This window comes from Dermacentor variabilis, chromosome 8 (assembly GCF_050947875.1).
Source record: "Dermacentor variabilis isolate Ectoservices chromosome 8, ASM5094787v1, whole genome shotgun sequence".
Classification (NCBI taxonomy): domain Eukaryota; kingdom Metazoa; phylum Arthropoda; class Arachnida; order Ixodida; family Ixodidae; genus Dermacentor; species Dermacentor variabilis.
In genome coordinates this window covers 105,318,129-105,331,218 of record NC_134575.1, presented here as the reverse complement: position 1 = coordinate 105,331,218, position 13,090 = coordinate 105,318,129, and positions in this window count along the sequence as shown.

The following is a 13,090-nucleotide window of genomic DNA, read 5'->3' as shown; positions in this document are numbered from 1 at the left end:
TCGCGCAGCACAAACCGCAGTTTGCCGTCGATGTCGCGCTTACAGATCTGTTCGTTCTCGTAAAAACTACGCAGTGATACTAGGCCTAGTGCGTGCTGCCTAGTGCGTGCTGCCTAGTGCGTGCTGCCAAAAATGCGGACAGAGAGCTTGACACTCTCAAGCGCGTTCACTACGGTCTCCTGTGGAGTCACTCCTCCAGCTTACGTTGTGATTGCGCGGCGTGTGCCACGTGGGTCTGTGACTTTTTTTAGCCCCCAAAGTGCTCTAGGTTTTATTAATGGTGTATTCCGCTACCTGTTTATTTTCGTATGATATTGGTGGGTGCTTCAGTAAGTCTTTCCTTCGTTTATGGATACGCCCAGGTATTCGTATTGCGTGACTATGGCTATGACTAGCGCTTGAATAGATACCACGTAATTCCTCATCTTTTCATTAAAGATGCTAATTGCCGATATCTTTTTGCTACACATCAGGCCTAAATTGGCCACTGCATTTCCACACATAGTAACAACTCTCTAAAAATATCTTGGATTGTCCGCTAGTAGCATTACGGATGTAGGATAACTAAAACCCTAATTCACTCTTTCCCAGTCTTCTTTCTATGTTCTTAACAGAAAGTATTAACAACAATGGAGACAGCGGACATCCTTGTTTCAGGCCTTGATGGCATTTCCATCACTTCGTTACATTTTTGACCATTTCGGCCAATATAACCAATGCGATATACATTGATGAAACTCGAGCCATACGTCATGACACGAATGTAGCTTCATATGGTTTACTCTCTTTAAGAAGTACCAGAATGCACGTCCACTAGAAGCTTTTTTTTTTAAATAGAAATAGGTCACCCGAAAGGGTAACATGTCACATAGAAACGTGCCATTTTTGTTGCTTTATTCGGCTTCACTTTACTGGTGTAGTAAACAATTTAGGTATCTCTATTTCAGAACTGCAGCAAATTCGCACACTTGATAATTTTTCATCGCGTAGGTCTTCAAGCACTGTACATGTAAAGCGTAGATGACGTAGCTTTTTTGTCGCGACGTGTGGATATGCTACCCTTGTTTTTGCACGTCAATTCGCAGAGAGCCTGCCTAGTGCTACACAAATATATGTGACGCAGTGAACACGAGGGTTGAATACCTTAACGTACGAAAATATAATTCAACAGAATGTGCACAGAAATAATATAAATTCCTGCATTGAGTTTTATTATTACACCTTTCGGCAATGTTCCAAGTTTTGCAGCATCTGCATGGGCATAGATATATATCTAAGAACGATGGACACATGATAGTCTATGTTAATTTGGACTATTAAACCGATAGACTACGGCAGAGTATTCAACTCGCCTGAACATACATATATACAATAATGGAAACCAGTGGCAAGAATAGCGCTACAGCTTAACACACAAATTTATTTGTGCATGAATATTGCTGAATTTATTTGCTACCACTTTATTTCATTAATTAAGAACTTGTTTAAAATTTGTCACTTTTGTTTCTTTAATCATATGATCACGCACAAGGCAGTTCAAAAAGTCGCATCAATGACTCTTGCCGGAAATCTACATAATTTGCACGACATCAAGTTATTCCAAACTACTGTGCTTTTAGGCATGTTTATTGCTCTTGAAAAATGTAACTCAGCTGTTCTGAAACTCTTTTCAATTATTTTTCTTACTGCTGCCTTACGAAGGATACTTTGCGCAACTATGTACTGGCGCTCTTTGGCCTTAGATATCCTTACGCCAATAAACTTCAATCATCATCGTACTTTGCGCCACTAAAGAGAGTCTAGGCAATTTTTCTTGCAGTGAGTCTCCCACCATTCAAACAGTTTCCAATCTCTTCAATGCCATTGCAATGCAAATGTTTTCTCATGTTCCATGATTCTGAAGCAATTCTGTGATGTCTTGCCACTCTTGAATTTCGGCTATGCCCCACCTTCATTCGAACGCCGGTTCCTCCACTTCTCGCGTGAGAATGATCATATCTAGAGTTCCAAGGAGTTAATAACTGGGGATTCACCAGAGTTTCTTAGTGCCGCGACGACGACCGAATTCTGGCAGAACCTGTCTCAAGATGATTATTGAAGACACATAGCATTTAAGCAATGTAGCGACCACGTAGCGACCCATCGTATTGACGACGACACCTTCATTTACAACCTGCAGTTGTCCTTCTGAGATTTCATTTGCTCTGGTTTTTACGACTTGCACTATTTCTGTGAACGGCCTGCTTTGCTGTAACCCTTGTTCGCCAGGGACATTCATGACCGTGGTGGCAGGACGACGACTGTGTGCCAGCGGTGCATGCAGTGACGACAACGGAATTACAAATAAGGAATTACGTTGATGAAAAAAAATGGTGGTATGATGATGGCGGCATCAAGACAATGGGATGGCGATTCTCAAGTGTTGATGATGTTATAACGGCAACAGCGTGACAACGACGTAATAAGGACAATGAGATGACTATGAGTGCATGACAACAATAACGTGACACTGACAGCATGATGAAAATCAGATGACTAAGCTGGAATGACGGCAACGGAACGACCACGATGACATCACGGCAGCGGTATGACAATGTACGACGATGCCGCAATGCCAACGATACCATGAAAAGGGTTGCATAATCGCGATGAACTAACAATAACACAATTAACGCGGAATGAAGAAGACATTACGTTGATGGAACGACGACGGTGGTATGACGACCGTGGTCTGACAATTGGATAACATTTCTGAAATAATGACGATGGTACATCAAAAGCTTGACGTTAATAGCTTGACAGCAATGGTGTGACGACGACTGTATGACTACCATGGCTTCACAACGGTGGCCTGGTGGCAATGGAGTGACGACGACGGTAAGACGAGACTCGTAGGACAAAGTTGGATTTCATACTATAGAACGACTGCGACGGCTTCCCGACAATGGTATGACAACAAATGTGCGACGATTACTATATTTCCATGACGCAATGACGATGGTGGCTTGACAACGGCGGCATAATCACGATTGGAAGAAAGCATGGGTACGATGGAATGACGCCAATGCGACTATGAAGGTGGTAGGATGATGATGGCATGAAGACAAATTGATGGCATTTTTTAATGATGATGATGATTCAACACCGTTTCGAGAACGACCTGGCTACAACGGAATAACGACAACGAAGCGACCACGACGGCATCGAGACTTCGAGGACATATGTGGTTGCTCAAGCTAGTAGACAACTTGAATCACATGGCATACGAGCATAGATAGATAGATAGATAGATAGATAGATAGATAGATAGATAGATAGATAGATAGATAGATAGATAGATAGATAGATAGATAGATAGATAGATAGATAGATAGATAGATAGATAGATAGATAGATAGATAGATAGATAGATAGATAGATAGATAGATAGATAGACAGACAGACAGACAGACAGACAGACAGACAGACAGACAGACAGACAGACAGACAGACAGACAGACAGACAGACAGACAGACAGACAGACAGACAGACAGACAGACAGACAGACAGACAGATGTGCCTGAAGTACGCAAATAATCCTAATCACATTGAAAAGTCAGGGCGTATTGTGGATACCGATTATTACTGGTCGCATTTTCCAGTGGCTCAACAGCGCCCCTAATGTACACTAATGATTGCAGTGTACACTGATCATTGCATTACGGCCAGCCTGCCCCGAAGTTTTGAGAAACATAAGTTTTAAGTCTTCGGTTTGTGCAGTTCTAATAACATACCCGGGTCTAATGTGGGCCTGACTGCCCTGGACAGGACCTGAGCCGCATGTTGCCCCACGGTGGCCCGGGCCCCAGCCAAAAATTCCTTACCCCCTTACCCGGCCCGAGCTCAGCCCGGGCTTTCAGGCCAGGCAGGGCCAGTGCAGGGATGTATTTTGATCGTTATACATTGTACGACCTAGCAAAGTAGCATGCCATAATTGGTTACATTGTAGACAGTGTATGGAAGTGTTTAGGCGCATGCCCTTAATTCTCCTGCCAAAACGAGCTCCCTCGAAAAGAATAGCGCACAGTTTTCGTTTGAAGCTTGAAGTGTTTTTGCACTGTGCAAGCGATTTGACAGTTTGAAGACACGATCTTCAACGTGTGATCTGTGCACCCCGCTTATCTGCTTGCATTACCGAGACATATTGAGGTAACCCTTCTTAGAAGCGTTTCAAGCGAAACCTGTAGAAATAGTATGTACTTCCCTTATCAAAAGTACATGGACAATGAATTCCGTGATAACATCGCTTTCTTTAGGCATTTGCATCTACCTTGACAATGAGGACTTCTGCAGTTGGATCTGACCTTGCAAACTTTTAAAGCCCTTGCCAATTTCCATTTCTGTGTCTGGATCACGAACTATTGCAGTATATTTGGTGAGTTTGTGGTGCGCATACTTTTTCTAAAAGATGTACATTCCGAAATACTCGAACTGCACTTGGGCAAGTTGTTATTTGCCTGTAAGTAGCACAAGCTGCAGACGAAAACCGCGTGGGCTCTTATCTTTTATGAAACTCATAAACATGAAAACAGTAAACCTTTATTTATTAAGCCTTATGGTTCCACGGATGTGGTACTGATGTGAATGTTTGGCGCTACGGGAGATACTGCAGCTGTTTTGCAATGATCGCAAAATGCATTCTTTGGGAGAAGGTGTACACTCAGCGCAAAGCCTATCGCTGATATGAAAACTCAGAGATCAAGAAATGTGACCATGCTAATACATGCAAGAATATTGATATTAGAATGGCAATAACGATCCATCTTTATATAAGTACATATTTGCCCATAAAATGTTTCTCTTGTATATGCACGTGGAATAATAATAAAAGGGCTCTGTAAAACGGGGTCAGTGCAAAGGCGCCTTACCTGTGGAGAGAAAGAAAACGGCAAGGAAAGATTTCATTGTAGAATCTATGTCCGCACTGCCCTTAGGATCTGTCAGATGAATACGCAGACCAGGTTGCCCACAAGTGCTTTTGATTCCTTTATACCTAATAAAAAGTGAAGTTAGCTCCCTTCCATTCGTTGTTCTCGTCGAACATCGGCAGGTGCGAGATAACTTGCAGCCACGTAAAAATAATGGAAGATCAATTTCCAGTAGCCAGCGAACAGATGCGACATTGAATAACCTAATTCTTTTATTCCTTGTAAATTTCTGGAAAAGCAAATAAAGAGAGATTGCATGGGTACTCCTTCTAGGCTGAACCAAATTGTATTCTTAGGGTACAACCACGTCTCTAAAGCAGCTGTTAATGCTTTTATTTTTTCTTCTACTGAAGCGTACTTCTCGGACCGAGCTACAGTTTTCATGGAACTGAGGCCTAAAGCTTTGTTTGCTAAGAATGTAATTTTTCGCAATGAGCAGATGGTCATCTCGTGGCCCTTTTCGGGAGAAACTTTTGTGGGCAGAGATAACATTAATTAACATTCGATTTTCACGAAGCGGCGTTTGTTGGACCATCGTTGCGATATTATAATTAGGCTAATTTTCTTGGCATCTCAGTCCTAGATCTAGACTCATAGATGTGACAAAGACCTGGAAATTTAACACTGTTGATGGGAAATATTTGTATAAGAACCTTAACTGGTAGCGTTGCACCGTTGGTAGCGGCACTAGAACACGCACTCTTGGCAGCGAGGGGAAAATAGGAGGAATGCGATAAGCAAACGCCGTGACACCTGTTATCCCTAGGTTTGTCCGGGATGCAAACTTTCATTGCGCCAAGTGCAACTGCACATGCACTTCGACTTCAATGTGCACTTCGAGGTGTTAATGTCCAAGCGCGCATGTTCAGTACACGGCTGAGCACGTTTCCTATCGAAATCAGAAGCGCGAATATTTAGGACCTCGAACTCAGCAAAGCTCCGGGCGAAACAATGTGATGAACAAACAAACATGGTTTCTTGTCCTTAACAATGGCTTCTCATTTCACAGCATACCTTGTGGCCGGGGTTGGCGAAGCTGGGGAGGCAAATTAATACGTTGAAGTCTGGCCGGTGTATGGAGAATATAGGGACACAAGCTACGAGTGGATATAAGGTACGATAAGGTAAGATAAGCTACGAAGGAGATAAGGATAATCGAGAAAACATTGCAAATTTGTGTATAAAGAATTCAAAAGTATCACAAACAATCTAGGTTCCAATGTTCTCTTTGGGAAGCGACAGTAAAAGCATGCTACGTTTCCAGTTGCTTGACTGGTTTCTGTTCGGAGTATAAAAAAAAGTTTACCGAGATTACACATTTTACTCTGCTCCATAACATTGTTACTTAAAACACAGGCACGAAGCAGGAAACGGCATCAAATGTCCATCAAAACTCTTGTCATATCGTTGTCTTCACTGCAGTCACCCTGAGGCAGCCTTCATCCATTGCCGTCCTTCATCATGACCTCCGGCCCTAGTATCACCGTCCATGTGCAACCTATACATATCGGTGGCCGAAGGTGTGAAGTAGGGTTTGAGCCTGCCTACCAGAAATAAGTCACTTGACCATCAGGATTGTGCTAAGGCACTTTTCGCACCACGCGGTATGAACCGGTATAACGGGGCGCCAGTTTACTCGGAGTACCACGTGACGGGTTGAGCATTCGTCGATTAAGCGCTGCCATGTTACACCTGTGCACCAAGCGTGGTGCGACAAGTGATTGACGTCAAGTAGGAGACCATTGCTGCCCGTGTCTCAACGCCATCGTCAGCATAAAGGGACCTAGTTCAAGTAGCTAAGCTCAAGTATACCCTACCACACCTGAAGAATTAGGTGAGACCTGATGTCGGCAAACATAAAGGCGACTTTTGTGCTCCTGGGACGTATACAGTCGAGCTATGGCGAACAGTCGAGCCGAGTCGTTTGGGCGCAGACGTCCTGCGCAGATTCGCTCGTAGATGGTGCAGAAGAGTGGAGCAAGGCGTCCACCTGTGAAGCGGGTTCTCGGCCCTACACGAGATAGAATAGCGAAGTATGGGCAGTGGCATGACGTGAATTAAACGCAAACGTTACGTACCATAAATGAGGATCTCATTCATGGTAGCCTGCCGCAACGTAATTCGAGAGAAGGACAGTTAGGATAACGTTGCAGGGCTCACCGACTCTGATGTTGCCTGGAAATGGTACGAAGTTGTGAAGTCCTGGTATGTAATGGATAAGGCTACCATCAAAGAAACCATTGAAAAATCCTGTGTGTCCTTAGCTATCGCCTAAAAGATGTGAAGGCGGAAACCTTATAGAGCCTACTGTAATTCATCTTAATCCACCCTTATCCTTCCTAATTCATCTTAATGCACCTTAATCCGCTTTTGCACCTTAACCCTCCTTCATTCACCCTAGCTTTAGCCTACCTTAATACACCTTAATTATCCTTGATGTGCCTTAATACACCTTAATCGACCTTAACCCACCTATATCTACCCTAATACCGCTAAATCTTTCTTGATCCACTATAATCGACATTAATCCACAATAATCGTCTTTAATACATCTTAATCCACCATATTCTACCTTAATCGCATTAATTCATTCAACAATCCATTAATATATACTTTGCTAATCATTAATCATCTCTTATGGGCATGCTTTGGTTCGCTTCTGGCCGTCATTGGGACACATGAAATTTTATGTACCTCACAACGCGACCTTGAAACACAGAGATCTAAGGGTTTCGCTCTAACATTGACTTATCGTCGTGTCAATTCATTAAACATCTGCGTTACAGCTGTGTTTCCTGTTCTATAGCATATTTTATTGCTACTGCCATTCTTAAGTTACTTATCATACATTCCAGGTATCTATCTATCCGTCTATCTATCTATGTCTCCAACGTTTTTCCTCCCAACTTGGGTCGTTGTGTAATTCATAGACGAATGATTACAGGGAGCATCAGGCTGCTGTGCTGAGGAAACCGGGTTTGAAACCAACTGCTGGAAGGTCTCAGTTCACTTGGTGCGTGCCACTGCCCATGCAACGCTCTTCAATGAACTTCTTTGCCACCAAGTTGGGTCAATAGGTGGGTGCCAGGGGGTATGTGTCTTTATATTACCCTCTGCGATCCCAACTCAGGATTGCCAGCTTATTACTGACCAAAATTCACTTGAAATTTGTTTGGTGCTTCGGTGCTAGAGAAACCGCATGATATGTATTCATACAAGCTTGTACGAATGTACATGAACCCAAACGCCGCGTGTGGACTTCGCGGTGCCGCCGCTGAATGAAGCAGCATGTCCAGAGGGAAGCGCGAGAGAGGCGCCCGGCTGCTTACGCGTCTCATTTATGACGCGTGCCTGTGGTGACAATATTGACATGTGTAATTAGACAGTTTTAGTTACACATACGTAGAGGCTTCACGTACGCAAACGTGAAAAGCCTGCGTACCTCACGTGCACGCCATCTGAAACGCTTTTAGCTACACGTACGCGACGCACGCCAAGAGGGACCCCGTAGCTCCATCTATCGGGAAATGTGAACACGGCGGTAGCCAATTCAATGCCGTCGCCGTGTTTCGATGCGAGCAGTCGGCGCGCGCGCGGCCCCCTATCGCTTGTTCGTGATCTTGCGGAACTCCCGCGCGAAGCTCTGTCTACGTGCGCAAGAAACGCAGGCAAAGAATTGAATCTCACGTACGTCCGTGAGACGCGCGCGCGCCCGCTACGTTCTACGCGTGGGCACTGCTCACACGTAGAAGCTCTACGTACGCAAAGCCTCTACGCACGTGTAACTAAAACTGCATATTATCTTTATCGGTCGACCACGTTTCGTCGCCTAACAAATGTTATCGCAAAGCGCGGGACGCGCCTGCGTGTATCCGAAGTTTCTGGAAAGTTATCGATGCTTCTATCCGCGGTCTGTTGTCGCCGAACCTTATGTTATCTGATTTCATCGCCCGACGCGTATGGTGTAGAACTTTGTGGAAGGCACGCGGGTCCCAACGGTTAGTCGGGAACATTCGACGATTGATGTATAAAAGACGACGCGCTTGACCTGTTGATCAGATTTTCGACGATCACCGACAGTGCTCGCCGCTATCGTTGTGCTATAAGTGTAGCCTGTCTTGTAGGCACAGGTTCGCCCAATAAATGTTTTGTCATTCACAGTATTGCTACTGTGTGCTTCAATGTCGCCAACACGTGACAATATGTTGTCACAATTTTGATGAATTTAAAATCACATTACCATCGACATTCATCCTGAGATTGGTTCTACCGCAATATTTTCCTTCTTTGTTTTTACTACATGTTATACACAAGAGGCGCCTTGGCTCTAAAGGCCATGGCGTCCTATTTGCTCGTATTCCAAGTGTATTGCTCTTGAATTTAGCGTTGGAGTATATCACGTGAGTGCAATTTTATTAGCATGTTTTCATTTTATCGCTGTATCCCGGCGTCTCCCGTTCTGCGATATATATAATTTTGTTTACTTTATGTAAGATACTTGTATTTTCTTATTCTGCACCGCAGCCCTTTGTCTTGGTCGGCAAAAGTCTTTCGCGAAGGTCACAATGCACAATTTTATCACATCTGTGTAAGAGATGCAGATGCGCCATAATTGTTTTTGCTGACAATCACATACTGACATGCAAAAAGTGCTTCCATTGCACCAAGTCTAAGTGCACATGCATTTGGACTTGGACATGCGCTTCGAGATGTGAAAATGTCTAAGTGCATATGCTCAGTAGGCGACTGTTCGCGCTTGCAATTGTGATCGTAAGCGCGAATATTTCTGAACTTGAACTCAGCATGATGGTGAACATGATGACAATATGATAGATAAAAAAGCATGTGTTTGTCTTTTGGAATGGCATCTCACTTCCCAGCATCCTTAGCAGCTGGGGTCGACGATACTACGGCGGCAAATAAGTATGTCCTTGCGCCCTCTGGCCGATGCTTGATGACTATAGAGAAAATAATTTATGTTTGCAGAATGCAAGAAAAGCATATACAGTACCAAGTTCGGAATTTCTCGTTTTGTCGTGTCAGCACTAAGCAGGCCACGTTTCCAGTTGCCCGGCTGGCTTCCGTTTGGAGTGGTAAGAAAAAAGTGTACCGAGCTTAAACTTTTTTCTCGGCTCCACAATATTGTTAATTTAAATACAGGAAGGAAGAAAGTTACAAAGTATATCTACAGATCTCTTTTAAGATTCGACAAAAAGCTTGTCTTCCACATTCTCATTGGACTATGAAACTATGAAAGAGCCTTCACCTATTGCCGTTCCGCCTGATAACCACCGGTTGTAAAATCGCCGTCCCGGTGTAACCTATACACTTCGGCTGTCGAAGATGTGTATTAGGGTTTTAGTTTGGCTACACGAACAGCATCCCTTGATGCTCACGCTTGTGCTAAGGCACTTGTCGCACCGCGCAGTACGAACTGGTATGTCCATGCAGCGGTTTACTCGGAGTCCCACGCGATGGGAAGAGGACTTGTCGAGAAGCTGGTGTCACGTTACACCTGTCCGCCACGAGTGCTGCGACAAGTGACTGACGTCACGTAGGAGATCATTCCTGTCCGTACCTCAATGTCATCATCAGCACCAAGTGACGTTGTTCAAGTAGCTAAGCTCAAGACTGCCCTACCACCCCTGAAGAATTAGGCGCGACCTGACGCCGGCAAGCATAAAGGTGACTCCGGTGCTCCTGTGACGTATACAGTCGAGCGTAGGCGAGCAGTAGAGCGCAGTTCGAGTGGGCTATGACGTCATGCGCAGATTCTCTCGTAGATCGTGCAGTAGGCTGGGTCTCGGCCCTAAACAAGAAAGAATGGCTAAGTACAGGCAGTTTGATGACGCGATGAATTCGAGGCAAACAGTACGTATGGTAAGTGAAAGTCTCAGTCATGGTGGTCTTCCGCAACCTAATTCGAGAGAATGTCGGTCAAGGTCAGGTTGAGGCGCTCAGTTAGGCTTTTGGTCTCTGGAAATGGTGCAAAGTGGTGATGTGGCAGTATGAACTCGAGTAATAATACTTTATAAAAAAAACATGAGAAATGATGTAACGTTGTGTCAAGTTCTAACACGTCTGTACACCTGTTGTGTTGCTTTTCCTATAGCATATGGTATTGCGATTAGCACTCTTGACGTTCTTCACAGAGTTTCCGAGGGCTATCTATCTATCTATCTATCTATCTATCTATATATATATATATATATATATATATATATATATATATATATATATATATATATATATATATATATATATATATATAAAGACTCTACCCGTTTTCCCGCCACCTGGGTCACTGTGTAGTGCATAGTCCATGGTCGAATAATTAGAGAGAGCATAAGGCTGTTGTGCTGAGGAGCCCTGGTTCGAAATCAACTGCCTTCCTGAACAGCTTGGATCACATGGCATGTGATACTGGGTACGTGTCACTCATCAGTTGACTCCTTTCACTCCAACTTGTGTTACTGGGTAAGTGCCACAGCTTAAGTTCCACTCCGCAGTAAACATACTTGATGCCTACTTGGGTAACTGGGCATGTTCCAGAGGCTGTACAGCTCTCTTCAGTGACTCTCCTCTGTGCAAACTAGCGCGACTGGGTACTATGTGCCGCTGGGTACCTGCAACTCATGAATGGCAAAGAAAATCAGTGAACATTTATCGGGTGTTTGGGTACCATCAAAGCCGCGTCGCATATATTCCGACAAGCTTCCCTGAATGTATATTCCCACAAGCGCCACGCGTGGACATCGTGGCGGCGCCGCTGAATTACCCAACATGTCCAGAGAAAAGTGCGAGATAGGAGCCCTGCTGCACACACGCTTAACATACGAAGCGTCCTGTGGTGGCCATTCGTTGCCTCACGATTCACTACATTCATAATCACAATAACGTTAACATTCCTCATGAGATTGGTTCTGTCGCCATTCCTTCCTTCTTCTACTATCGTTATTGCTTTTCACACAATAGTAGGATTGGCTTGGAGGCCATGGCCTTCTTTTTTTTTTCTCGTATTGGAAGCGTCTTGCTTTTTTGATTAGCATGGGAGTATTTTGTTTAAATACAATATTTTATTTGCGTGTTTCCAGTTTTCCGTTCTATCGCGGCCTCCCCCCTCCCCGGTTTAGAATATCTTTTTATTTATTCTCGCTTGATAGAATTCACTCGCTTTTTTTATTCTTCAGCGGAGCAAATTGTCCTGGTCGGCAAAATCCCCTTTTTGCCACGGTCACAATGCACAGTTTTATCACACCTCTGTGCGAGGCACAGATGTACCATATTTGTTCGTGCTCACTATTACATACTCACAAGTAATGTTGTTGGCTGCACTGACGATGCAGTATATTTTTTTTTATCAGCAGATGTGTACATATTTAGATGGATCATTTCTACAGAATGAGGCCTCATACGTGTAGTCAAGGACTGCATGGGGACTTTGTTTGAAGTTAAATGTAGCAGAGAGAATAAATTACAATGCCTGCAAAACAAGGTGGCAAGCAAAGCGGGCGGCTTTCGTTTCTGTGATCACGACGGTGGGAAGTTGACACTACGTGGCACGTACTGCTCCTCGTTTACAAATATAATGCGATAAAATTTATTAAATGGTTGAATAACGAGGCGATGTGAAAGGTAGAAGTAATTTTCTAAAAGAAAAGCCTCTTTAATGATGTTACGCTGTTGTGGCGAAATTATTCAGGCAAAATTATATGGACGACACCACTATGGAAACATAAAATCCTCCTAATAACCAATGCTTGCTTCGGGCTAAATATAGCTGACACTTATCCAATTTTAGACGGAAATAGTGTAGGATAGGCGTTCAGATGACTTTGGCTAAAGTTTAAAGTTTATTCATGTTGATTCATATTGTATGTGGGGCTCTTTTCTTTTTCTGACCAGGCGTTTCTAATCCGTATGGGATACTGGTTGCAAAACATTTCGAATAGGATGGTTAACAATGATAATCATCACCTTTTGAGATGTAACAACTTAATCTTAATGTTTGTGGCTCCACAAATTGGAGACGCTCATGTTTGACTTTTATAAAATCAGAGCAGTGCCCTTTTATATACGATGTGAAATCCTTGCAGATATTAAAAGGGCCCCCCCCCCCAAT